Source organism: Equus caballus, chromosome 29, assembly GCF_041296265.1.
Source record: "Equus caballus isolate H_3958 breed thoroughbred chromosome 29, TB-T2T, whole genome shotgun sequence".
Classification (NCBI taxonomy): Eukaryota; Metazoa; Chordata; class Mammalia; order Perissodactyla; family Equidae; genus Equus; species Equus caballus.
In genome coordinates this window covers 11780577-11804957 of record NC_091712.1, presented here as the reverse complement: position 1 = coordinate 11804957, position 24381 = coordinate 11780577, and the positions used below count along the sequence as shown (strand labels likewise).

At 39.5% G+C, this 24381-nt stretch overlaps 1 long non-coding RNA gene across 1 annotated transcript; it reads right to left on the bottom strand.

The window, feature by feature from the left end:
• Positions 1-19519: 19519 nt before the first annotated feature.
• Positions 19520-21834, bottom strand: LOC138921444 (uncharacterized). The gene is made up of 2 exons (XR_011434017.1): positions 21673-21834; positions 19520-20473 (listed from the first exon to the last, which is right to left on the bottom strand). It is a non-coding gene; the product is annotated as an uncharacterized lncRNA (long non-coding RNA).
• Positions 21835-24381: the final 2547 nt, after the last annotated feature.

Below are 24381 nucleotides of genomic sequence, written 5' to 3'. Positions count from 1 at the left end.
TTGCCATGGTACCTGGGTGCTTAGAGGAATAGGCTACCACTTTTTTTGAAGGGTCCTAACATTCGGGTTAGCACTCCTATAGCTATTCCTTGTGTTTCGTGCACCTATAGATCAAATGTTTTTCTCAGGTCTGGTAAGGCCAGTGCAGGCACATCCATTAGCAAGTTTTAAGCTTATTGAAAGCTTGGTCACATAGCTTATCCCATTCAAAGGGGTCCATTTCTGGCCCATGTTGTTTATCATAGAGAGGCTTAGCAATTAACCCAAAGTTAGGGATCCAAATGCAGTAAAAGCCAGCCATCCCCAAGAACCCTTGTAGCTGCCTACGAGTTTTTGGTGGAGCAAGTTAACATATTACCATTTTTCTCTCTTGAAGAAGGCTGTGTTGCCCCCTTGAAATGATAAACCCCAAATACCTTATGGTCTCTTTAGATATTTGTGCCTTCCCTTTAGACACTTTATGTCCTTACTGGCTAAGAAGTTCAACATAATTACAGTGTTTTTTTATCATAGATTTCCTTAGTAGGGCTGGCTATTAGGATGTCATCCACATACTGTAACAGTATTCGGTTTTAATTTTAATTCTCTTAAATCTCAGCCCAGGATTTCTCCAAAGATAGTAGGGGAGTTTTTAAGCCCTTAGGGTAAGACAGTCCAGCAGTACTATTGCTCCTGGTGGGAGTCTGGGTCCTCCCATTCAAAGGCAAATATCTCTTGGGACTCAGGATCCAATGGGATGCAGAAAAAAGCATCTTTTAAATCCAGCACTGTATAGAATCTGCTGTCCTCAGGGAAGTTAACTAGCAGGGTGTAAGGATTAGGTACTACAGGATGTATGTCTTGGATTGCTTCATTGACAGCCCTAAGGTCTTAAACAAATCTATATTCCCCTGTTCCTGGCTTTTTTTTTTTTCAGGCCCATAAATTCATTTATTCCACACAATAATCGTATAAAATGGATATCACCCTCCCCTATCATTTTTAAAATTTTTTTAATTGAGTTCATAATAGTTTACATCAATGTGAGATTTCAGTTGTACATTATTTCTTGCCTGTCACCACACAAGTGCTCCCCTTCACCTGCTGCACCCACTGCCCACCCCCTTCCCCTGGTGACCACTGAACTGTTCTCTCTGTCCATGTGCTTCTTCATATTCCACATATGAGTGAAATCATCTGGGGTTTGTCTTTCTCAGTCTGGCTTATTTCACTTAGCATAATTCCCTCCAGGTCCTTCCATCTTGTTGCAAATGGGATGATTTTTGTCTTTCTTTATGGCTGAGTAGTATTCCATTGTATATATATACCACATCTTCTTAATCCAATCATTGATCTATAGGCACTTGGATTGTTTCCATGTCTTAGCTATTGTGAATAGTGCTGCAGTGAACATGGGGTACTTATGTTAGTTTGGATTGTTGATTTCAAGTTGTTTGGGTAGATACTCAGTAGTTGGAGAGCTGGATCATATGGTATTGCTATTTTTAGTTTTTTGAGGAATCTCCCTACTGTTTTCCGTAGTGGCTGCACCAGTTTGCATTCCCACCAGCAGTGTGTGAGGGTTCCCTTTTCTCTGCACACTCTTCAACATTTGTTATTTTTAGTCTTAGTGATTATAGCCATTTTAACTGGTATAAGGTGGTATCTTAGTGTAGTTTTCATTTATATTTCCCTGATGGTTAGTGATGTTGAACATCTTTTCATGTGTTTATTGGCCATCTCTATATCTTCTTTGGAAAAATGCCTGTTCATATCCTCTGCCCATGTTTTGATTGGGCTGTTTGTTTTTTTATTGTTCAGTTGTGTGAGTTCCTCATATATGATGGAGATTAAACCCTTGTCAGATATAGGATTTGCAAATATTTTTTCCCAGTTGCTGGGTTGTCTCTTTGTTTTGATCCTAGTTTCTTTTGCCTTGCAGAAGCTCTTTAGTCTGATGTACTCCCACTTGTTTATTTTTTCTTTTGTTTCCTTTGTCTGAGAAGACATGGTGTTCAAAAAGATCCTTTGAAGTTAGATGTCAAAGAATGTACTACCTATATTATCTTCCAGGAGTTTTATGCTTTCAGGACGTATCTTCAAGTCTTTGATCCATTTTGAGTTTATTTTTGTGTATGGTGTGAGATAATCTTCTGCTTTCATTCTTTTTCATGTGGCTGTCCAGTTTTCCCAACACCATTTATTGAAGAGAATTTCTTTTCTCCATTGTATGTTCTTGGCACCTTTCTCGAAGATTAGCTATGCGTAGATGTGTGGTTTTATTTCTGGGCTTTTAATTCTGTTCCGTTGATCTGTGTGCCTGTTTTTGTGCCAGTACCATGCTGTTTTGATCACTATGGCTTTGTAGTACACTTTGAGGTCAGGGATTGTGATGCCTCCAGCTTTGTTCTTTTTTCTCAGGATTTCCTTAGCAATTCTGGGTCTTTGGTTGCCCCATATGAATTTTAGGATTCTTTGTTCTATTTCCATGAAGAATGTCATTGGGATTCTGATTGAGATTGCATTGAATCTGTAGATTGCTTTGGATAGTATGGACATTTTAAATATGTTTATTCTTCCAATCCATGTGCATGGAATCTCTTTCTATCTCTGTATGTCATTATCAATTTCTTTCAGTAATGTCTTATAGTTTATAGTATAAGTCCTTCACCTCCTTGGTTGAATTTATTCCTAGGTACTTTATTCTTTTAGTTGCGATTGTAAATGGAATTGTATTCTTGAGTTCTCTTTCTGTATTTGTTATTAGAGTATAGAAATGCAACAGATTTTTGTAAGTTGATTTTGTACCTTGCAACTTAACTGTAGTTGTTAATTATTTCTATTAGTTTTCTGATGGATTCTTTGGTGTATCTATATATAAGATCATGCCATCTGCAAACAGCGAGAGTTTCACTTCTTCCCTCCCTATTTGGATTCCTTTTATTCCTTTCTCTTGCCTAATTGCTCTGGCCAAAACCTCTAGTACTATGTTGAATAAGAGTGGCAGTAGTGGGCATCCTTGTCTTGTTCCTGTTTTCAGGGGGATGGTGCTCAGTTTTTGCCCATGGAGTATGATGTTGGCTGTGGGTTTGTCATATATGGCCTTTATCATGTTGAGATAATTTCCTTCTATCCCCATTTTGTTCAGAGTTTTTATCATAAATGGCAGTTGGATCTTGTCAAATGCTTTCTCTGTATCTATTTAGATGATCATGTGGTTTTTATTCCTCATTTTGTTAATGTGGTGTATCATGTTGATTGATTTGTGGATGTTGAACCATCCTTGTGTCCCGGGTATAAATCCCGCTTGATATGATGTATGATCCTTTTGATGTATTCTTGAGTTCGGGTTGCCAAAATTTTGTTGAGGATTTTTACATCTATGTTCATCAGCGATATTGGCCTGTAGTTTACATTTTGTGTTGTCCTTGTCAGGCTTTGGTATCAGAGTGATATTGGCCTCATAGAATGTGTTAGGAAGTGTTCCCTCTTCCCTAATTTTGTGGAATAGCTTGAGAAGAATAGGTATTAAATCCTTTCTGAAAGTTTGGTAGAATTCCCCAGGGAAGCCCCTGGTCCTGGGATTTTATTCCTTGGGATGCTTTTGATTGCTGTTTCAATCTCTTTCCTTGTGATTGGTCTATTCAGATTGTCTGTTTCTTATTGATTCAGCTTTGGGAAGTTCTAAGAGTCTAAGAATTTATCAATTTCCTCTAGATTGTCCATTTTGTTGGCATACAGTTTTTCGTAGTATTCTCTTGTAATCCATTGTATTTCTTTGGTATCCGTTGTTACTTCCCCTCTTTCATTTCTGATTTTGTTTATTTGAGCTTTCTCCCTTTTTTTTCTTTGTAAGTCTGGCTAGGGGTTTCTCAATTTTATTTATTTTCTCAAAGAACCAGCTCTTTGTTTCATTCATCCTTTCTACTGCTTTTTTTGTTTCAATAGCGTTTATTTCTGTTCTGATTTTTATTATTTCTCTCCTTCTGCTGACTTTGGGTTTTGTTTATTCTTCTTTTTCTAATTCAGTTAAGTGTAATTTCAGATTGCTTATTTGGGCTTTTTCTTGTTTGTTAAGGCATGTGTGTATTGTGATAAATTTCCTTCTTAATATAGATTTTGCTGCATCCCATATGAGTTGGTATGGTATGTTATTTTCATTTGTCTCCAGATATGTTTTGATTTCTCCTTTAATTTCTTCAATGATCCATTGCTTGTTCAATAGCATATTGTTTAGTCTCCACATCTTTGTCCCTTTCTCAGCTTTTTTCTTGTAATTAATTTCTAGCTTTATAGCATTGTGATTGGAAAAGATGCTTGTTATTATTTCAATTTTCTCAAATTAATTGAAACTTGCCTTGTTTCCCAACATATGGTCTATCCTTGAGAATATTCCATGTTCACTTGAGAAGAATGTGTGTTCTGCTGTTTTTGGATGGAGTGTTCCATATATGTCTATTAAGTCCAACTGGTTTAGCTTTTCATTTAATTCCACTGTTTCCTCATTGATTTTCTGTCTGGATGATCTAGCCAGTGATGTGAGTGGAATGTTGAGGTCCCCTACTATTATTATGCTATTTTTAACATCTTCTTTTAGGTTTGTTAATAGTTGCTTTATGAACTTTGGTGCTCCTGTGTTGGGTGCATAGAGGTTTATAGGTGTTATTTCTTCTTGATGGAGTGTCTGTTTGATCATCATATACTGCCCCTCTTTGTTTCTCCTTACCTGACTTTTCTTGAAGTCTACTTTGTCTGATAGAAGTATTGCAACACCTGCTTTCTCTTGTTTGCCATTTGCTTGGAGTATTGTCTTCCATCCCTTCACTCTGAGCCTGTGTTTGTCATTGGTTCTGAGATGTGTTTCCTGGAGGCAGCATATTGTTGGGTCTTGTTCTTTAATCCATGTCACCACTCTGTCTTTTTATTGTAGAATTCAATTCATTTGCATTTAGGGTGATTATTGATATATGAGGGCTTCATGCTGTCATTTTATCACTCGTTTTCCACTTCTGCATTTCCCATGTTTCTCGTCCTGTGTGTTTTGGCCTACCCATTGAATTATATAGTTTTTTTTTTATGATGTATTTCTTTGTTTTCTCATTTGTTATTGTGTATCTGTTCTGCCTTTTTGCTTAGTGGTTACCATGAGGTTTGTATTCAGAATCTCGTGTATAAGATAGTCCAAAATCCAATGGCCTCTTATTTCCTTAGTCTAAACCGATTCAGTCCCTATCCTCCTCCCCTCCTAAGTTGTTTTTCTTACATCTTATTCCATCTTGTGTTGTGAGTCCTGGCTTTTTAACTGGTAAAATGGAAATGTTCCATGGGGATCTACATGGCCTGATCAGTTCGTGTTCTGAATGCCTATTGATTACAGGAAGAATTCCTCTTATGACTTCTGGCTTCAAGAGGTATTGCTTTACCCAGGGCCAGTGATCTGTCTGCTTCAATTTTACCCTTACTGGCATGGTACTGGCTGCTCATCCAACCTGTCCTTGTGCTCATACTCCTGAGTTAACTCAATTTAAAACATTTAGGGAAATCTCTTCCTTCTCAGGTGTTGGTGTATCTTGCAATAGGGCCATGAGCTCAACTCCCTGACTTTTAGGGACTTGGACCTCTATTTTATCTTGTTTCCAGCTTATTGAGGCCCCTCATTTAGTATGTCCCTACCTAGAAGGGGAACAGAATATTCCAGTACATACAGAAAAAAAAATAATTCAACATTTTTGACCCTATTTCACTGGTTCAGGGCTCCAGAAAATTTTGGTCTCTCCTTTTCCTGATATTTCTTTTATGTCACACTTTTTCTTGGAAAGTTTTACCTTTTGGACGTTCAACACTGAAAATGTGGCTCCAGTATTGAGCAAGAATTCAACATGCTCTCCTCCCACTGTCAGTGTCACCCAGGGCTCCTCAGGGGAGATATGGATTTGGTTGCCTAAAGCCAACTGGGGAGCCCCACAGCCCTGTCACATCTCATCTGTAATCAAGAGAAGTTGCCATGGCTTGGTCCTGTTCAATCCCTTCCCTCTCTGGGGATGGTTCAGACAATCCCACTGCCAATGCCCTTCCTATCTGCAGTATGTGCATTGATTAGCCCCCACTTTGTTGGGGCTTACTTTTTACCATCTAATCTCTTTTTCATCCTTAGTTACATCCCAGTTTTTGAACATGCTAAAGGAAGCCTCTACTAGTTGTGCAGAATTATTATGAGGATCTATAGCCAACTTTTGGAGTTTCCTACAGATGTCTGGAGCACTTTGAGATGTGAAATAGGTATTGATAACCCCTGTACTGCCCTGGAGCTTGGGGTCCCAATTTGTATATCACCTGAGGCAGGCCTGCAGCCTCTGAAAAAAAGTCAGAGGTGTTTTCCTCAGGGCCTTGTTAGACTTCTCTTAATTTAAACCGGTTAACATGTGGCTAGCTTTTCATGGCTTTGAAAAGCAGACTCGAAAAATTTCCTAGATTTTCTTGATCATCAGGGTCATTGGGATTCCACACCGGGTCTGTCCCTGGCACAGTCTGTTCACTGGGCCTTCGAATTTCTGATCTGGGGACATAATCATTATCTGCTTGTTTCCTAGCTTTTAACAGAACAGGTGACTTTTCTTCACCTTGTGAAGAGGGTAGTTAACAGGTCCTTTGTCAGGTTTCTGATTTCCTCTGGGTCAGCCCTCAATCTTTTAGTGTGTGCCTTCCAATTCTAAGTGAAAGTGTTAATGAACACAAACACAGGTTCATTTACCCACCACACAGGAGGAACCAAAAGAAAACCATGAAACCCCAGGCTTGTGGCAAGGAAAAGGGAGTTTTATTTCAGATGACGTTAGCCAGCAGAAGAGTAAGCATTCAAATTCATCTCCACAAAAGATGGGAGGCAAGAAGTTTTAAAGGTTGTGAGGAATATGGCTGTTTGCAGAGAGGGGTAGGGCAAGATAAGGGAATCCGTCGGTGAGTGTCCTTGGTTGTCTGCCTCTGTGATGGAGGTAGATTCCAGTGCCAGGAAGCTGAGGATTTGGGGCCTGGGAAGCTTCACTTTCTTACAAAGACCTGTAATTAGCCAAGACTTCAGCGTGAGGCCACCTGGGCTCTAGGAATTTGTAACCTTCTATTTGTGTTGTGAGAGGAGGAGGTCAGTGCTCTAATCTCAACGCTAGCTTCATGCATATGTGAAGCTCAGGGATGCAAAGGGTAAAGAAACTGATATTTACATATGAGTGTAACTAAAGAAGGAGGGAGAAGGGAGGGGGCTCAGGAGTGCCAAGGGTTGGATGACCACAGACCACTGGCCACCTCTCCTTAGATGAAAGTTTTGGATCTGCTGATGTGACATTCCTGAGGAATCTAAGAAAACATTATTTATTTTCTTATCAGGGAGAGAAGGAACAGTTTGGGCAGAGGGCTTGAATCTTCTGCTAACAAGTTACACTCTCTGCTGGTTATTGATTGGCTTCTAATTAGCTTGCCCATGTGCAATTCTAAGCATTTCTCCAAAGCACACTGTGAGACTAAGATGGGGGTGGGTTTAGACATGGAGTCTCTCATGCTAACTCTATCTCAAAAGGGCTGGCACCATCCCTAGCTTTAGAAGCCTCTATGTACTGGCATAATGCTGACAGGTCTTCTGGCTCCAGCCTAGCCTTGCTGTTTAGCCCACAGTGAAGCAAGTGAGCACTGAGCCCCCTCTGCCACCACCGCCTCTGGTCATGGCACTGGGGCTGAGCTGGCTGGAGTGCAGGGCCCCTGAACCCAGGCATCCACCCACCCTCAAGCCACCCCTTCCACCACCACTGCTGCTACGATGGCTATGGCTACTGCCTGTGGCCGTGACCCAGTCCTCAAGGCCACTGTGGCTGCTGTGATAGGGCAGGGGGTACTGGGCCACCCCGCCCCTCACTGCATCCTGAATGCCTTCCCCTCTGTGCCACCACCACTGCTTCCAAGAGCACTGTGGCAGGAGAGAGCCTAGAGAAGGGTGGAAAGTGCTGGGGAGAACCCTCGCCCATACTCTAGGGTCTTTTCTTATGGTCTGTTTCCAACCTCCCAGTGGTAACTTATACTTTGCCCAGAGGAGGTTTAGCATGCTAGTAGACTAAAACCAGACCCAAGCTGAGTAACTAAAGAGAAAGAAGTATGCTCAAGGAGGGGAACAGAGAAAACTAGTGGATGCTGGGTTTTACCCAGGGGATGCCAATAAAGAAAGCAAGGAAAAGAGGGGGATATAGGAGTCTGAAAAGCTAGACTTCAGAAAACAAGATCAACATCAGGCATCCCTGACCAAAGAGACAGACTCAGAAACTCCAGAGGGGCCTGAACACACACAAGACAGATTTAGTGACTCCCGAGGGGCTTGAGCTCATACATCATCACTCCAGGACTTCAACCTCCAGGAATGACTAGTTGAGGGTCAGATCGCCCCCATTTTACTGGACCCAAAGCATTCGGCCTCTCCAATGGCCAGGTTATGCAATCCCTTAATTCCTTAAACCAGGCTTAAATAACCTTTCTGTGACAACTAAAAACTAATTCTTATAGCCATGCTTTGGGGTTGATGCCACTTAACTTCCACTGAGGGATCTTCTGAGCGAAGTGCCTAGTGCAGTCGCTGGGTCTCCTAATGGGGCAGTGATGTCAAGCTGACATCACAAGCACCAAGAAGGGGGTCTTCCTCATGAAGTCCAATCCTCACTCCCTGGTATTGTGAATGGGTTAGCCTGAGCATGCTGCTGTGGCCCATTGCTCCATCCATTGGAGAATGGGGTGGCCAGAGGACTGAAACCTCAGAGGGACAGAGATCCCTTCATGGTTGCCAAATTTTATCAAACCAAATTGGGGCCACTTGGTGAGTTGAAATCAAAGCCTTCACCAGAAGTGGTTGTCACACAAAGTAAAATTTACTCGCAGCAAATAAAGGATACCACAGGAAATCCCTTCCAAAGCTGTGGCACCCCAAGCAAGGAATGCAGGGGCCTTTTATTTCAGATGGGGAATGAATATTCAGGGAAGTTCAATCATCACATGTAGGGGTAGGTATAAGCTTGCACAGGTGCATTTGGAAAATATACTTCCACATACATTGCATGTTATGGTAATAAAGGCTAAGCTCCTCTTGGGATGGAGATCTTAGCATTAAATGAAGGTAATCTCTCTGTCGCTTCTTGGCCTGTCTGTGCAGATGTTGCTGTTATGGTGGGTTTGGACTAGTTCAGGGTAGCTGGTGATTGCATCTCTCAGCATAACTAAAAAACGATTTGGAGAAACAGATGAGTGCTTCCAAACCCTCCTTTGAGTTACTTGGGGCAGTTGATTGGTGACATCTTCACTATGAGAATCTGGTAAGGCTCCTGGAGGCAAAACTCACAAAAGTTTGGGTCCTCTGGAATTTTAAAATCTCAAACTTGTGCACATTCTGCCTCCAGCAACTTGTCAATTACAGTTTGGGTTTTCCTATCCTTGCATTTCCTGTAACCTGGTCCCCACAGAGGTTTCTGCTCCAGTATTACTGCTCCAGTAAGTTTTAATTCTCTGTATCCAGCTGTCTCTCTCTTCAATGTTGGAGGCAGTGATTTGCACTCTGACCTCAATTCTCTGATGGATCTAAGAAAGAAGGGTTGTTGATTTTCAGTTGGTTTAACTTTTCTTCCTATTGTATAGATAAGAGTAATGTCTTCCAAGCTCCATACATGCCATTGCAAAAAATCATTCTTTATTTTGGTGCCAAAATTATCCCGAAATTGGCCAGTGGGAGCCCATTCAATCTGTTTCCTATTTCATTTTCACTTATCCCTTATTTTTGTGAATATTTCATTCCTTTCCAGCAAAAGATGCCCTAGGCTCATCTTGTACTTTTCCTTCCCAACCTCAATCTTCTACTTGCCCGCCTCAATCAATCGTTTCTCTAATTCAACACTTGAGACTTATCATCTGCTTCCCCATTATGTGTCTGCATTTCCTTTCTCCACTACTGGAAAACCTAGGCTCCACAACCTCAGTACATTTAATCGCATGCTCAGTCATACAATACATACAAAAATTTCAGAATTGCTACACTCACGCCACTGCAAAAAAATTAACTAGTCAAGCAGACTTAAAAATTCTTTGCAGTTACTGCTGTCTTTTTCTTGAGTGATGGTATATATTAAAACTACGGTGTTCAAAAATTGCTTGAATTTGTTTATTTCTTTTATGTGATTTTGGTATTCATTTGAAATACAAATAGGCTCATTTATTACTTTGTTTTCAATTTCAAAGGTTTTTTCCCCATCCTTGTTGATTTAACTTTATTTTTTAATATATTAAAAGTTCCAAATGAAAACTGTACAAATGTCACCCTTCTATCACTTTCACTCTATTCCCTCCCACTCCTGTAGTCAACCATTTTATTAGTTACTGGTTATCTTTCTTTTGCTTGTTTTTCCAAGCCAGCAGAATACCGTTTTTGGCTTGACTTCTTTCTGATTTCTTCTGTGTCTGATCTGTATACACTTTTAAAAGTGCTGACCCTGAGGGAACTCTCCCTTTTGATGATCTTATAGTCAACTAATTAGGGACCTTAATTACAGCTGGAAGACCCCCTTCAGCTTTGCCGTGTAATGTAACCTCATTAAGAGAATCATATCCCACCATATTCAAAGGTCTTGGCCACATTCATGGTGGATATGAGTTGTGTCCTTGGATCTAACCATAGCCCACATCAGCTGAATCACACTTGGAACACTTGCAGGACATTCATCTTGTTAAAAAAATGACACTTATTAATGATGGTAAGGATGACTTTGTTCAAGGGAAAGACTATTGCAATAGGTATAGGGACCACTGCAGTGGAGTTTGGAGTTGGGGAGAGAGATTGAGCACAACTCTGAACACAATAAGGGCAAGTGGGAATTTATAGCCGAGGAGCAGGGTGGGGGTCAGTGGATGGAAAATTATGAAGAGGAAACATCAGGAGTAAAAGGAGCATTCTGGCTAAAGCAACCTAACAGGATTCTTGCAAAAGGCAAGTCAGAGTGATCAGACATCACCTGGAGGATGGTCGAGGATGAGGAACCTGGTCAGATATTGAAGGTGAAGGAGTATAGATAAAGTGATTTAGGAGGACTGTTGCCAAAATTGGAGAGTGCGGAGAGGAACAGGAAGCCCATGTGGAAATAAATGAAGGAAAGTCTCATTTAAAATGGAGTCAGGAAACCCTGAAGGGGGCCCCCTTCATGCATGTATTAGTCACTGCAGCGTGTGTAACCAGTACGAAGAAAGAAGATAACAAGGTCTATTTGTATAGAATTCTTTGTATAAAATTCTTTCAGTCTCCACTTCTTATCTGTGATGATAAGAATGTTAATTTTCTTCTGGACAAAGGAGGACATTTTTCACGCGGGAATTTCATCTCCTGCTTTAAAAAGAAAGGAAGGAAGATTCCTTCAGCCCCAGCAACAATGCACTAACCACCGCTTGCAGCCTTTAAGAAACCACCACAACCTCAAACTCTTGTTCTCTTCCAATGAACTTTTATTCAAAACAATCCTCCCTAATTTCCTCCTAAAACCCAATGAAAGCTGAACTTCCATTTGTCTCTTTGGATTTGCCTATGGTTTGCCATAGCCTGCTTCTTATGAATTTCAATTTCTCTGCTATTTCCAAATAAGTTCATTAGTTTCGGAGCTTGGCTCAATTTACCTCTTTATTTAGCTTGACATTACATGGTGATCAAACGAGACAAAACAATGAGGAACTAGCAACTCTTGAGATTGTGTGAGGTGCCCACTTGAGTCCTTTGTGCTCTTTGTTTCTGTGAGTCATCTTTTTTCTTTCAGTTTAGGAAGTCTTCTGTCAGATTCAATCTCCTTCCCTTTGGTTAAGCTCTCCGACTTTATTCAGAATCTGTTTTTGTTTTTGTGAATGCATCACCCTTCCTGGTGAGTATTCTTTTGTTTTCTATTTCTATTTATTGAAGCTCCCTGGTAATGCCGCACATTTTGTTCCAAAAGGGGGAAGGGATATTATTCCTTGTGTTTTATAACAGCTATTGAAAAACAGAGCCCCTCAAAGAAAAGGTGTTTTAGGGAATCCAAAGGCAAAATATGTTCCACCTGGTCTGTGGGCCAGGATCTTATGTCTTTCTTGAAATGAGTGAACTTTGGATAATTTGGAGTTGTAATGGCCATTCTGGAGAAACTTAGATAAATCCTCCTTAAGGGGCACCCTTAAAAGAGAGAATTCAAAACCTCTCAGAGGCAACAGAATTCATTCTTTCATTGGTATGCAGAACATTTGAAAAGACAAAATGACTCCAAAACAGGTCTAAAAGAATTCTTAGAGCATGCAAATAAAAAAAGTCTTTAGTAAACATCTTGGCCATCTGAGAAGGTAACCTTAACTTAGTCCATTTGCTAGAAACACAGTATGGATCCAACTATTCTTTTGAGTTTTGAACTTGAGACATGACTAAAATTTTTTAAATCTCTGTGTCTGTCTGTATGTCTATGTATGTACATCTATCTCTGTATATATTTTTCTTCCTCCAGATGGTATTGCTAAAATTAATTTGTAAAGAGCTCTACCTAATTGGCTTAAAAATTTAAACATTTATATAAATTAAGAATTCCTAAAACTGTTAGAAATATAGAAACCAGCCCTAATGTTTTTCAAGTTCGTGTGATCTTGACTAATCTTTAATAAATAAAAGCTAGCTTAAGTTTGTTGGTTTAATAAAACAGGCATGTATTCAGAATTATAAATATAAATTCAGAATGTGATGCAAACATACTTTTTCTACCTGGGTTTACTAGTCAGATAAGCTCATGCTATTTCTGCTACAAAATTTGTCAACAAGAAAAAGAACTTAAGATGATGGTTAACTATTTAGTGTCTAATCCAAGCATAATTGTCAAAAGCAAATAATTTAAATAAGTGTAGATAAGATCAAAGTTTATGCTAAGTTAAACTAAATAAAGTATATTCATTGAATATCTAAATTATTCCTAAATACAATAAATGTTAAATACTAAACATAAGTTTATCTACTTTTGGCTTTTTAATTTTTACAGAAAGACAAAAGATATTTTGGTCTCCTAATAATCACATTTTATGCCACATTAAAAAATATTATGAGGAAGAATATACTTCTAAAAATTTTGAAATGTATTTATAAATTGCTAATCTACTACAGGATGCTAAAATATGAGCGTTCACAATTGCCTGCTTCCTAGTTTTCACTGGAAAGCAAACATTACACATAGTCTAAAAAGATGGAAGAAGAGCCGAAAATACAAAGTGGACCAAAGAGAAAATGTCAGAACACTTAAAGTAATGAGCATGAATTAAGTCTGCACGAACTGTGTGCACAATTCAGACAAAGCCATAAGCACACCTTTGAAAAAGTAGAAGTAGTGGAACTCCAATGAGAGTTTCTCCTACTGTGGAATGATTTACTTACAGTCCTTCTCATCCTTCCAACTGTGGTAACAGACCATTGGTGAGTTATAATTAATATTTATTTAAATAGAAAATATACATGTTATCTATATTTCTCTAAATAGATAAGTGGGTAATATATATATTCAATTTTATCTATATTCATAGATTTATTATAGAATTATTTATCTATATATAAATAAAAGAATAATTATATAAAGTACAAAATAGAGGTGTATACTGAAAATAGGAAATACACGTCAGTTTATTAAACTTTTATTTCAATTACTTTTATTGTTTTATATGAAGGTATGTGCTGAGTCATTATACATACTCTTTTTTTTGAGTATATATTTCAGTTTTTGCAGGGAAAGATTCACCCTGAGGTGCATCTGTTGCCAATCTTCCTCTTTTCCTTTTCTGCTCCCCGAAGCCCCAGGACATGGCGGTATATCCTGGTTATAGGTAGTTCTAGTACTATGTGAGCTGCCACTACAGCATGGAATGGAAACTGACAGACGGGTGGTGTGGTTCTGTGACTGGGGGTGAACCCAGGCTGCCAAATTGGTGAGCACCAAACTTTAACCACTAGGCTATCAGGGCTGGCTTTACACTATATTTCTTAATGTGGAATAATCCAACATGTTTGAAAGCCACTGCTCTTATACTACAGTAAGTTGAGCAACAAAAGGCTCTGTGTGGCCAGTTTAAAAAGCCTGTACAAGAACAACCACCCTTTCTGTCTCATACACGCACAGTGATAACTCCTCAAGGCCAGGCTATAATCACTCCTTAATAGGCTCATACTTTGTTGCTTTGTCTTCTCAGATTTATACAGCCTGGCAGCAATCTTTATTTAAAATAACTTTCTCCATTTCTTGTAACTTCATGGATGGTTGGGATGGCTTCCCCGATATCTATAGCTCTGCCATCAATTTAGAAATTCTTGTCCCATCTTTCAAATTTTCATGCTGCCTACTCAACTTATAGCAACTCTCTTCACAATAATGTGGGGATCTTGCTGCCCCTACCTATTCTATAATTTCCAGTCTAGCAAAGCAATGTTAGAATAACCCTGTAGACACAAGTAAATTTCATATGGCAATTTCCAAAAACCATATGGTTTATTTTAACCATATTATGTAGGAAGAGTTTACATATATTTAAAGTAACGCACATGCAGTTATGCTATCCTCTAAGAGTAAATCTATAATTATTCTGTCACAACTGCCTTGCATCACTTCTTTTCTAGATAAACTTTGTAAATTTTTGAAATTGAGAAAATGATTATGTATGAAAAGTAGGCAAAGAAAGTAGGATGTGTGTTTTCAATAAAAGAAGTATGAGGAATGAAGATGCATTTTTGTTCAAGGAAAAAGGAGAATAATTTTGTCCTAAAATAAAGTGATTGTTCCAGAATAAGACAGAAAAAGATAGGATAAAACCAAAATGGATGTAGAAAGTTGTAGAAGGTTTGTGGAAAAGGAAACTTGAGAAAGGAATGTTATGTGTGGTCAAGCTAAGATTGGAATAGATTTATTTAAATTAAAAAGAAAAAAAGGGAATTTTAATATCAAAAATACACTGATGCAAAGTTAGAATTCGGTTTTCTCTCTGTTAGGACAAAATTTTCTTAGATTACTAGTCTGCCCTTGGTTAAAAAAAAAAAAAAAACAGTTTTCCTTTACCTTTAGTGTAATCTGCCTAGGAAGCGAAGATTCTGTGTCTTATGAAAATGTTTCCTGTGCTCCATGTTATCTTTATCAGAGCTTTGATTACTTAGAAAAACTAAGTCTTCTCAATATTAAAAGAGCTAAAGCTTTTCACAATTGTATGACTTTCTGTATTTGCCTTTAAAATCTTTTGTCACTTTAGTTGAATGGATAGCTAAGTATTGCTTCACAGTGACCTTTTTGATCAAATGTTTTAAAACCTTTTCTTATTTTTGACAAGCTTCCCAAGAATCAAATTATAAATAAAATCTTCTTGACCTTGAACTAACTTTGGAATTTTCCAGAGGGCCTCTGAAACATCTCAAAAGATTTGTTCTTTCTCCTTATAAAAGAGAGACATTACACTAATTAGGTTTATTTGGTATGTTAAATTATATAGGAAGCATTGTCCAATAAATTATGATAAATCTTTTTTAGGTTATATTGTATGGATGAATTTTATTAATATAAGTATTCTAGAAATTATATGAAATTCTTAAAATTATGATATAATGTTATCAGTCATAATTCTAACACTTAAGGTATTTTATATCACAGAAATAACTTGTCCTTGTCAATTGCATTATAATAAACTCTCATCAAATATTTAACCATTGCTCTTCTTAACTGTTTTGAAACTTACAGACAGTTTTAGTGTTTTACTCTGATGCTTTGGCAAAAAATTTCCTGCAAAAGTGCATCATCTTCAAAGAGATTCTTAGAAAATACTTTGACAAGTACTCTAGAACATAGCTTTTTGATAACTCTTAAGATGATAAGACTAAGCTAGGTGGGAACCTCTAAAACCCTAATGTGAAACTGGTTGCCTTGATATTTTGTTTTCCAGATTTAAAGGACCCTTTTTACTCCTCTCCTTTAAGCTATCTATAATTTGGTAAAGTGTATCTTTGCAACAAAGCTTGAAGCGTTTATGTTTTTCTCCCTACCTAATCCTTCCAGAATTCTCAAACTCTTATTAAATATCCTTATTTTCATGACAAATTATGTCTTTGCATAAGAATCTGTCGATAAGAAGCTGTTCTCCTTATGACAGTTTGCCCAATGCATGAGTAGCCCTTGCTTCCTTTGATCCACCGCTGACAAGAGGGGATATACTTCAGTTTTGCAAAGGTCTCATCAAATCCATAGAGAATAATCATACTTTGGTGAAACAATCTTTCTACAGTGTGGTCTCAGGAGACAGAAATACCAGACATCATAATCTGCTGCCCACAGCTTTTCTCTGCTGGAAATGACAACTTCAGAAATCTCCCCTCCAACCTTGCTGGAAGGAATGTATCAGATACTATTAACCAACCCTTGAATCACCAAACTCCAAGGAATCGACTCTGGAATTCATGTGTCACATCTAAAGAAAGCACCAAATCTTGACTAGAGCTGCACACGGACTGGTAACCAGAAAGGGATGATTTCCAGGAATTAAAGCGGATGACAGCAGAAGGAGACAGCTTTACCAAGGTTACTGAACCAGGCCTGTATACCTTTTTCTCACTGTTGCTGTTTCACCTTATTTTCTCCCCCACTTTCTTGGAAAGACAATGCTCTTATCTTTATCTCCCAATGTATTCCCTAAAGGGGAAAGCTCCAGGTTTGCTTCTGTATGGAGACATTTTCTCCCATAGGCTGGAGTAAGTGCCAATGAATGCATGATCAGAAATCTCTCCCTAACATTTGGAGAATTATCCAATCCCTGGCCAAAGCAGGAGCAGCCCAACAACAATCACTTGACTTGTTGGTTAAGGAATTTTGGATTTTTGGGAATTGCATAGCCCTCGGTTAGCTACTTGCTGAGCAAAGAGGCATTTATGTGACAGTAAATATCACTTGTTGCACATGGATAGGTTTCTCTGAAGAAGTAAAAACCCAATTGCATAAAATCATAGAACAAGCACATTGGCTACAACAAATTTCATCTGACAATATGTGGTCCTTTAATCTCTTTAGCTGGTTATCTTCAGGTTTGGGCTTCTAATTTAAAACTGTTATACAAATTGAGATCATTATTCTGATCCTCATCTTATTTTGCATAATTATTTTTAAGCTTTGTACTTGTTGCCTGTCAAATCTTTGCAAAGTTATGCCCCCAATAGCATGATGTTAGCTCAGCACTTTGAGAGAATCTCCAATGCTTACCACCTTGACGAGATATAGACTTTATATGGTATGTACCTGAGAGCTCTCCCTCCTGCCCTTCCTTGTTACCCAGATATGGCCTCAATGGTTTCCAATTGCTATGCACTTTCCCTCTGATGTGGGACATGACAACCAGGAAAATTTCTTCCTGGCACCAAGGAACAAAAACCTCTAAATATGGACAACCTGATTCTTGATCAGCAATGCTTTCAAGGAAAGATCTTGATGAAAGGGGTAAATGTAAAAATAAATAAAGGAAAATGTCATTTAAAGTGGACTCAGGAAGCCCTGAAAGGGAAGCTCCATGCATGTACCACTCATTGCTGCCTGAATAACCCAGAGAAAGAAGGAAGAAAACAAGGTCTATTTGTATAGAGTTCTTTGTATAAAATTCTCTCGGTCTCAACTTCTGATCCATGATGATGAGAATATTACTTTTCTTCTGGTACAAGGGAGGACACTTTTCACATGGGAATTTCACCTCCTGCTGTTAAGAAAAGGAAGGAATATCTCTCCCTGCCCAGCAACAATGCACTAGCCATAGCTTGCAGCCAATAAGAAACAACCACAAACTTGAACTCTTGTCCTTCTCCAGTAAACTTTGACTCAAAACAACCTCCCCAAATTCCCTCCTAAAACCTAACAAAAGCTGACCTTCCTTTTGTCTCTTTGGACTTGCCTATGGTTGCTGTATCCTGCTGTTCTGAATTACAATTCCTCTGCTATTCCCAAATAAACATTATTTTTTGAGGTTGATTCAGTTTACTTTTATTTAGATCGACACCCAAATGGCAGGCTTAGTTGAAAAAGAGCTCAGAAAAGCCTGATAGGAGTTGTTCAAGGAGAAACTCTTTGTCAGTCTTTATGCCTCACAAACAGCGTTTTTAACTTAAACTATTTTCAACATAAGAAGAAAATTCAGCATTTAATGTAAGTGGGCCTCACAACTCTAAGACTTTATCTTGCATTTGTTGAAACATTCAACTTGAGTGTGATAGAGGCAGCCCTGCTCCATTGGATACCAACCTTCCAGATGAATCTGCTCCCAGAGACTGGAATTTCATTGAGGGGAAGGAAGGACAGAACCTGAGGAGGCCAGGGCAGAGTAGGAAGACAAGGCTCCACTCATACTGGCCCCACCCTCTCAAGACCCCCCACCCTACTCTCACTTACGGTTTCCTGCCTCCCAGGAAGCAGTTGCAGGAAGAGTTACTCTCTGGGGATTGAGTTTCCTTCTTTCCAGTTCAAAACTGCCCTTTGGGGTACCCCCATTCCGTGTCCTGCACACCCTGGGTGTGTGTGGGGGGATTGCTGTGGATGTTAAAATCCAAGCCCCCACCCATCCTGCTGGCTGAAAGCTCAGCCCCACCGTGAGATGCTTCCAGGGGGTTCTCTTGGCTACAAGTTTCAGAACTGAGTCCCTTTCTGTTAAAATCTCAACTTGGCCTTTCTAACTTTGGCCATGTGGATGCCACCTGCTGCCTGGCTATCCTGCTTAAAGCCCTTCGTCATCTCCCCTCTCTGCTCTACTCCCTGTGAAGTCCCCACTCTGGAGGTGGATACTCTCCCTGGTCCCCAGCCTCTCCCCTCAAGTCCCTGGACAGCAACCACAGGATGCCATGCCCTCCCACATCCTAGGATTCTACAGGCCCCAATCCCCTTGTGAGATGCTCCCCCAACATCCTCTTCCTGCAGCCAGGCCCTACTACTCCCCAATGTTCTCCTTCACAGTCATCCCTCTTAGAGGCCCCTGAACTTGGACTGGGGGAGGTGACTGGCCCCTGTCCTTTGACATCCTGTGTTCTGTTCCAAATTCCATCCAACTGACTGGGCCCACCAGGGTGTGATTATATTCCCATTGGCCCACTGGAAAGTGTGACTTCCTGGGTAAGGTACATATTAATTTCATCCCTGTGAATGTCTAGATGGGATAGGAGATGAGAAGAAAGGAGACGAAAAAGAACCAGAGAAATGGAGTGAGTAAGGGAGAGTTGGGGAGAAACAGATGGTAAAAGAGAGGATAGGGGATGGGTTGGGTACAGATGACTTGGAAAGGCACAGTAAGAATGAAACAGCATGACCTAGGAAAGAAGCAGAGGGAGAAATGAAAATAGACAAAAAGGGGAATCAAGCAGAGAGATGGAGGAGGGCAGAATAGAGAAGAGGGTCTTGATCAACAGTAGCAACATGGGCGACATCCAAATTTATTAGACGCTGTGATGGTTAGTTTCATGTGTCAACTTACTTGGGCTAAGGGATGCCCAGATAGCTGGTAAAACTTTATTTCTGGGTTTGTCTATGAGGTTGTTTCCAGAAGAGATTAGCACGTGAATCAGTTGACTCAGTGAAGAAGATCATCCTCACCAGCGAGGCTGGGCATCACCCAATCCATTAGGGCCTGAATAGAACAAACAAGCAGACGAAGGGCAAACTTGCGCTCTGCTTGAGCTGGGACCTCTGTCTTCTCCTGCTCTGGGACGTTGGCACTCCTGGGTTTTAGGCCTTTGGACTCAGACTTTGACTTACACCATGGGCTCCCCAGGTTCTCAGGCCTTCAGGTTGAACTGGGGCTACACCACCTGATTTCCTGGGCCTGCAGCTTGCAGATGGCTGAGGCTAGGACTTCTCAGCTTTCGTAATCGTGTGAGCCAGCCCACCTAATAAAGCTCATTCTAGATACCGTATATATCCTATTGGTTCTCTTTCTCTGGAGAACACTGAATACAGATGCCATTTAAATTTCCAAATTATTTTTCCCTTTACATTTATTTTGTCAGACTCAGATTGACGTCTCAATGCATTTCCGGTCTTTTTTATATGTTGAGATATTGTTTAGTGCTTAGTTGATGATTTTATGTACTTTAATCTGTACTTGGTAAGGATATTGATTTATTTTATATTAACAGACAAGCCTAGGTTAACCAGTTAGTCTGATATTCAACAGATTTTCTTCCTCATGTTATCTGTTAGATTGATGGGCTGTGAGCTAAAGTCTCCAAAGAAGCATATGTTCTCTTCAAGTTCCTTTGGTCCTGTCTGCAGATGTTGAAGAATAGGCTGAGTTGACATGGAACTTGAAACCAACAGAGATCATCTGTTCATGGTGAATCAACTGCTCAGAGTTATTTTCATAGCTAACCCTCTTTCATGTTTTCCAGTGCCAATAATGAGGTCTTCTTAATTTCATATTTTTCACAGTTTAATGTGATTTTCTGGAAAAGAGTATTGAAATGATTGAAATCAATGTGATTAAAACCAGGAAAGAGAAGTCTCTCTCACTCAGGAGTATGAAATGTGGTCCGGAATCTTTAGCCTGTGCTAGTTACTCTCTACTGGCTTCTCCTACTCATCTCCTTGCCTGACTGAATATACACACAAGTCACAAGACTGGATGGGGGGAGAAAAAATGTTTTTCCTCAAATTTTTCTTATTGTGGTAAAATACACATAACGTTTACCATCTTATCCATTTTTAAGTGTACAATTCAGTGGCATTAAATACACTTATAATGCTGTGCAACCACCACCATCAGCCATCTCCAGAACTCTCTTTATCTTGTAAAACTGAAACACTATATCCATTAATCAATAACTACCCATTCCTCCCTGTCCCCATCTCCTGGCCACTACTGTTCTACTTTCTGTCTCTATGATTTTGACTATTCTAGGTACCTTAGAGAAGTGGAATCATGCAGTATTTGTCTTTTTATGACTGAATTACTTTGCTTAGCGTAATGTCCTCAAGTTTTGTTCCTATCATAGCATAATTCCCTTCCTTTTCAAGGCAGAAAAGTATTTCATCGTATGTATAGACCATAGTTTGCTTATCCATTCACCCATTGATGGACACTTGGGTTGCTTCCACATTTTAGCTATTGTGAATAATGGTGCTATCAACATGGGTGCATTTTATTTAAAATCTCTTTTGTCTAATATTAGAATAGCCATCCCTGCTCCCTTTTGGGTGGTATTTGTGTAGAACATCTTTTCTATACTTTCACTTTCTATTTGTATCTTTCTATCTAAAGTGAGTCCCTTGTACACAGTAAATTGTTAAATCAAGTTTTTTAATCGAGTCTGCCAATTAAATAGTTTGATCCACTTACTTTTTTTTTTTTAAAGATTGGCACCTGAGCTAACATCTGTTGCCAATCTTCCTCTTTATTTCTTTCTCTCTCTCTCTACTTCCTTCCTTCCTTCCTTCCTTTCTTCTCCCCAAAGCCCCCCAGTACATAGTTGTACATTGCAGTTGCAGGTCCTTCTGGTTGTGCTATGTGGGATGCCACCTCAGCATGGCCTGATGAGTGGTGCCATGTCCATGCCCAGGATCTGAACCAGCAAAATCCTGGGCCACCAAAGCGGAGTGTGTGAACTTAACTACTCAGCCACAGGCTGTCCCCTGATCCACTTACTTTTATGTAATTACTGCAAGGGAGGGACTCGCTTCTATCATTTTGTTATTCATTTTCTATATGCCTTAGCACTTTTTTTGTCCCTCATTTCCTGCATTGCTGTCTTCCTTTGTGTTTAGCTGATTTCCTGGAGTGAAATATTTAAATTCTTTTCTCATTTCCTTTTGTATACATTCTATAGGTGTTTCTTTGTGGTTACCATGGGAATGACATTTAACATCTTAAAGTTATAATACTCTAATTAGAACTTATAGCAGTTTAACTTCAATAACATACAAAAACTCTGCTCCTTTACAACTCTGTTCCCACACCTTTCAGTTATTTATATCAAAAAATTACATCTTTATACATTTTATGCCTGAAAAGATAAACTAATAATTGTTTTTAAATGCATTAATCTTTTGATTTATATATAAAATAAAACATGGAGTTACAACCATGGTTATAATAATACTAGCTTTCAGATGAATAGTTGTTTTCAAAATGTATTAGTTTCTTAAATCACATAGAAAACAGAAATACAGTCAAAAATCATTGTTACACTACTATTGGCCTTTATAATTGACCATATATTTACCTTTATTGAGATCTTTATTCAAATAGATATGAGTTATTGTCTCAACAGTGTATTTGAACATGCAGGCCTCTCTTGAGCATTTAATTTGGGGCAGGCCTCATGGTAGCTGACTCTCCAGACTTTTACCTGGGGATGCCTTCCCAGAACAGCTGGGACAATCTCTCTCTTCCATTCACAAAACTGTTTTGTTGGATGTAAGATTCTTGATTGACAGTCATTTTCTTTTGGCACTATGAATACAGCAGCCCACTGACATCTAGCCTCCAAAGTTTTTAATGAGAAGTCTGCTGATAATCTTATTGAGGATCACTTGTTTGTGAAGATTTTCTTCTCTCTTGTTGCTTTCAACATTCTCTCTTTTTGTTTTGAAAGTTTGATGGTGACAAATAAAAATGGCAAGCGATAGGATATATTGGATAATATGAGGAAGCCATTTGGTGTAAACCTAATGTGGCCTGACCTTGTCTTTCCAAAAGGGCCTGACCGAGGCCGTTGAGCATGCATTGTATATCTGCTTTAGAGATTCCCTATGGCAAGAACAAAGGCCCTTGAGATAAAGGTGCAACTTCCCTCCCCCTCCCAACGTTGGCATTTCCTTAAGGATTAAGCATCTTTCCTTAGGCTAGAAACTGATTGCTGTGCTCACCTGTGACCACCCAGCTGGAGACAATAGACTTACCTCCTGCTACGCCCACTGAGACAGCAGACCCACTACCTGCTGTGTCCATCAAGCGCTCTGCCAACATGGCAATCTTGTGACTATTGTGGGAGGGACAATTCAATCATATGTGAAACATCCTGTTTGGGGTATATAATCACTCTGTATACCTCACTTCTTTGGTGCCCTTTTTTCCTTCAGGAAGAAAGGCCCTGGGCCACGGTCCTCAGATTTTAGCTCAGAATAAACTCTCCCAAATTTTCATTTATAGATTGGTTATGGAATATTTTCATTGACATTTCTTGGCGTAGCTGGTAGGATTTCAGAGAAACCCACCGAGACCACCTGGAATCTACACTGAGCCGGCATTCGGTACCAATAAGGGCCCACTGAGCCCCCGGATCACTGCATTCTTCAGGTGACCCTGGTGAGTTCTCCTGAAACCCGGACCTCCTTACTTTAAGTTGATGGTCGAAGAATTTATATGAGCTGGGTAAGGTCTTAAGACTAGAGGTTTTGAGGGGTACTGGTACATTTCCTAGGTGGAGAAAAACCTAGAGAGAATTCCTAAGCTGCAGGAGCTTAGAGGGAGCTTGGAGTGAGCTGAGTTGGTTGTCCTATTAATTTGGCTTTAAATTGGAAAGAATTGTGTTTATAAAGTCTCAACAAACTGCTTGATAGAGAAATGAGAGACTGAACATGTTCAGCTCTGAAGAAAAGGGACATTAGCTCCTCCTGGCCTTTACCTAAAGGTGTCCTTAGGTGACTAAGGACCTCAGCGGGAGTGTCAGAGGATCAATCCTTGCGACGTGCAGCGGTCCCATAGGGAACGCCACTCTCATTCACGGTAATTAATTACAGGCTCATCCGGGGATGTGCACATAAGGGCTGGCCACCCGACGCTCCAAGCCCCACGGTGGTTTTTGGATAGGCAGAGGGAGAAACCAAGGCGTGTAAGAGAGTGTTTACGACCTTTCTATAGGGAGTAACACTCACAAGCAGCACACTTCTGACCCCTTACACTGTCGTTAGAAGTTGTTCTGACTTTATAACAAAACAAAATTAAAAGAGAAGCAGGAAATCGAGCTTCTAAAACAGCCCGATCAGTTCCCGAATGGGCAGCGTCTCCTCTGGACTGCGGTTGGCTTCATGCTGTGACTGCAATTGCTTAACAAAGGGGGATCCCAAGCCAGATTGCTAAAGCCAAAAGAAAGAAAGTTAGAAAGAGGGAAAAAAAAAAACTGGGAAAACAAGTTTTTTTCACCATGGCCTGCTATGAGAACACCTAACTCAGAAATCTAAGGAAAATCTTTGTTCTATATGTCTGTCTGTCTATGTGTGTCTATATATGTTACAAAAGTTTTTATATTTTACCTCTGGATGGTACAATTTCTAAAGAGCTCTATTCAATTGACTTAAAGTGCTTACAAAAAGTTTTTCTAAATAGAACTAACCCAAATATCTTTCAAGTTAA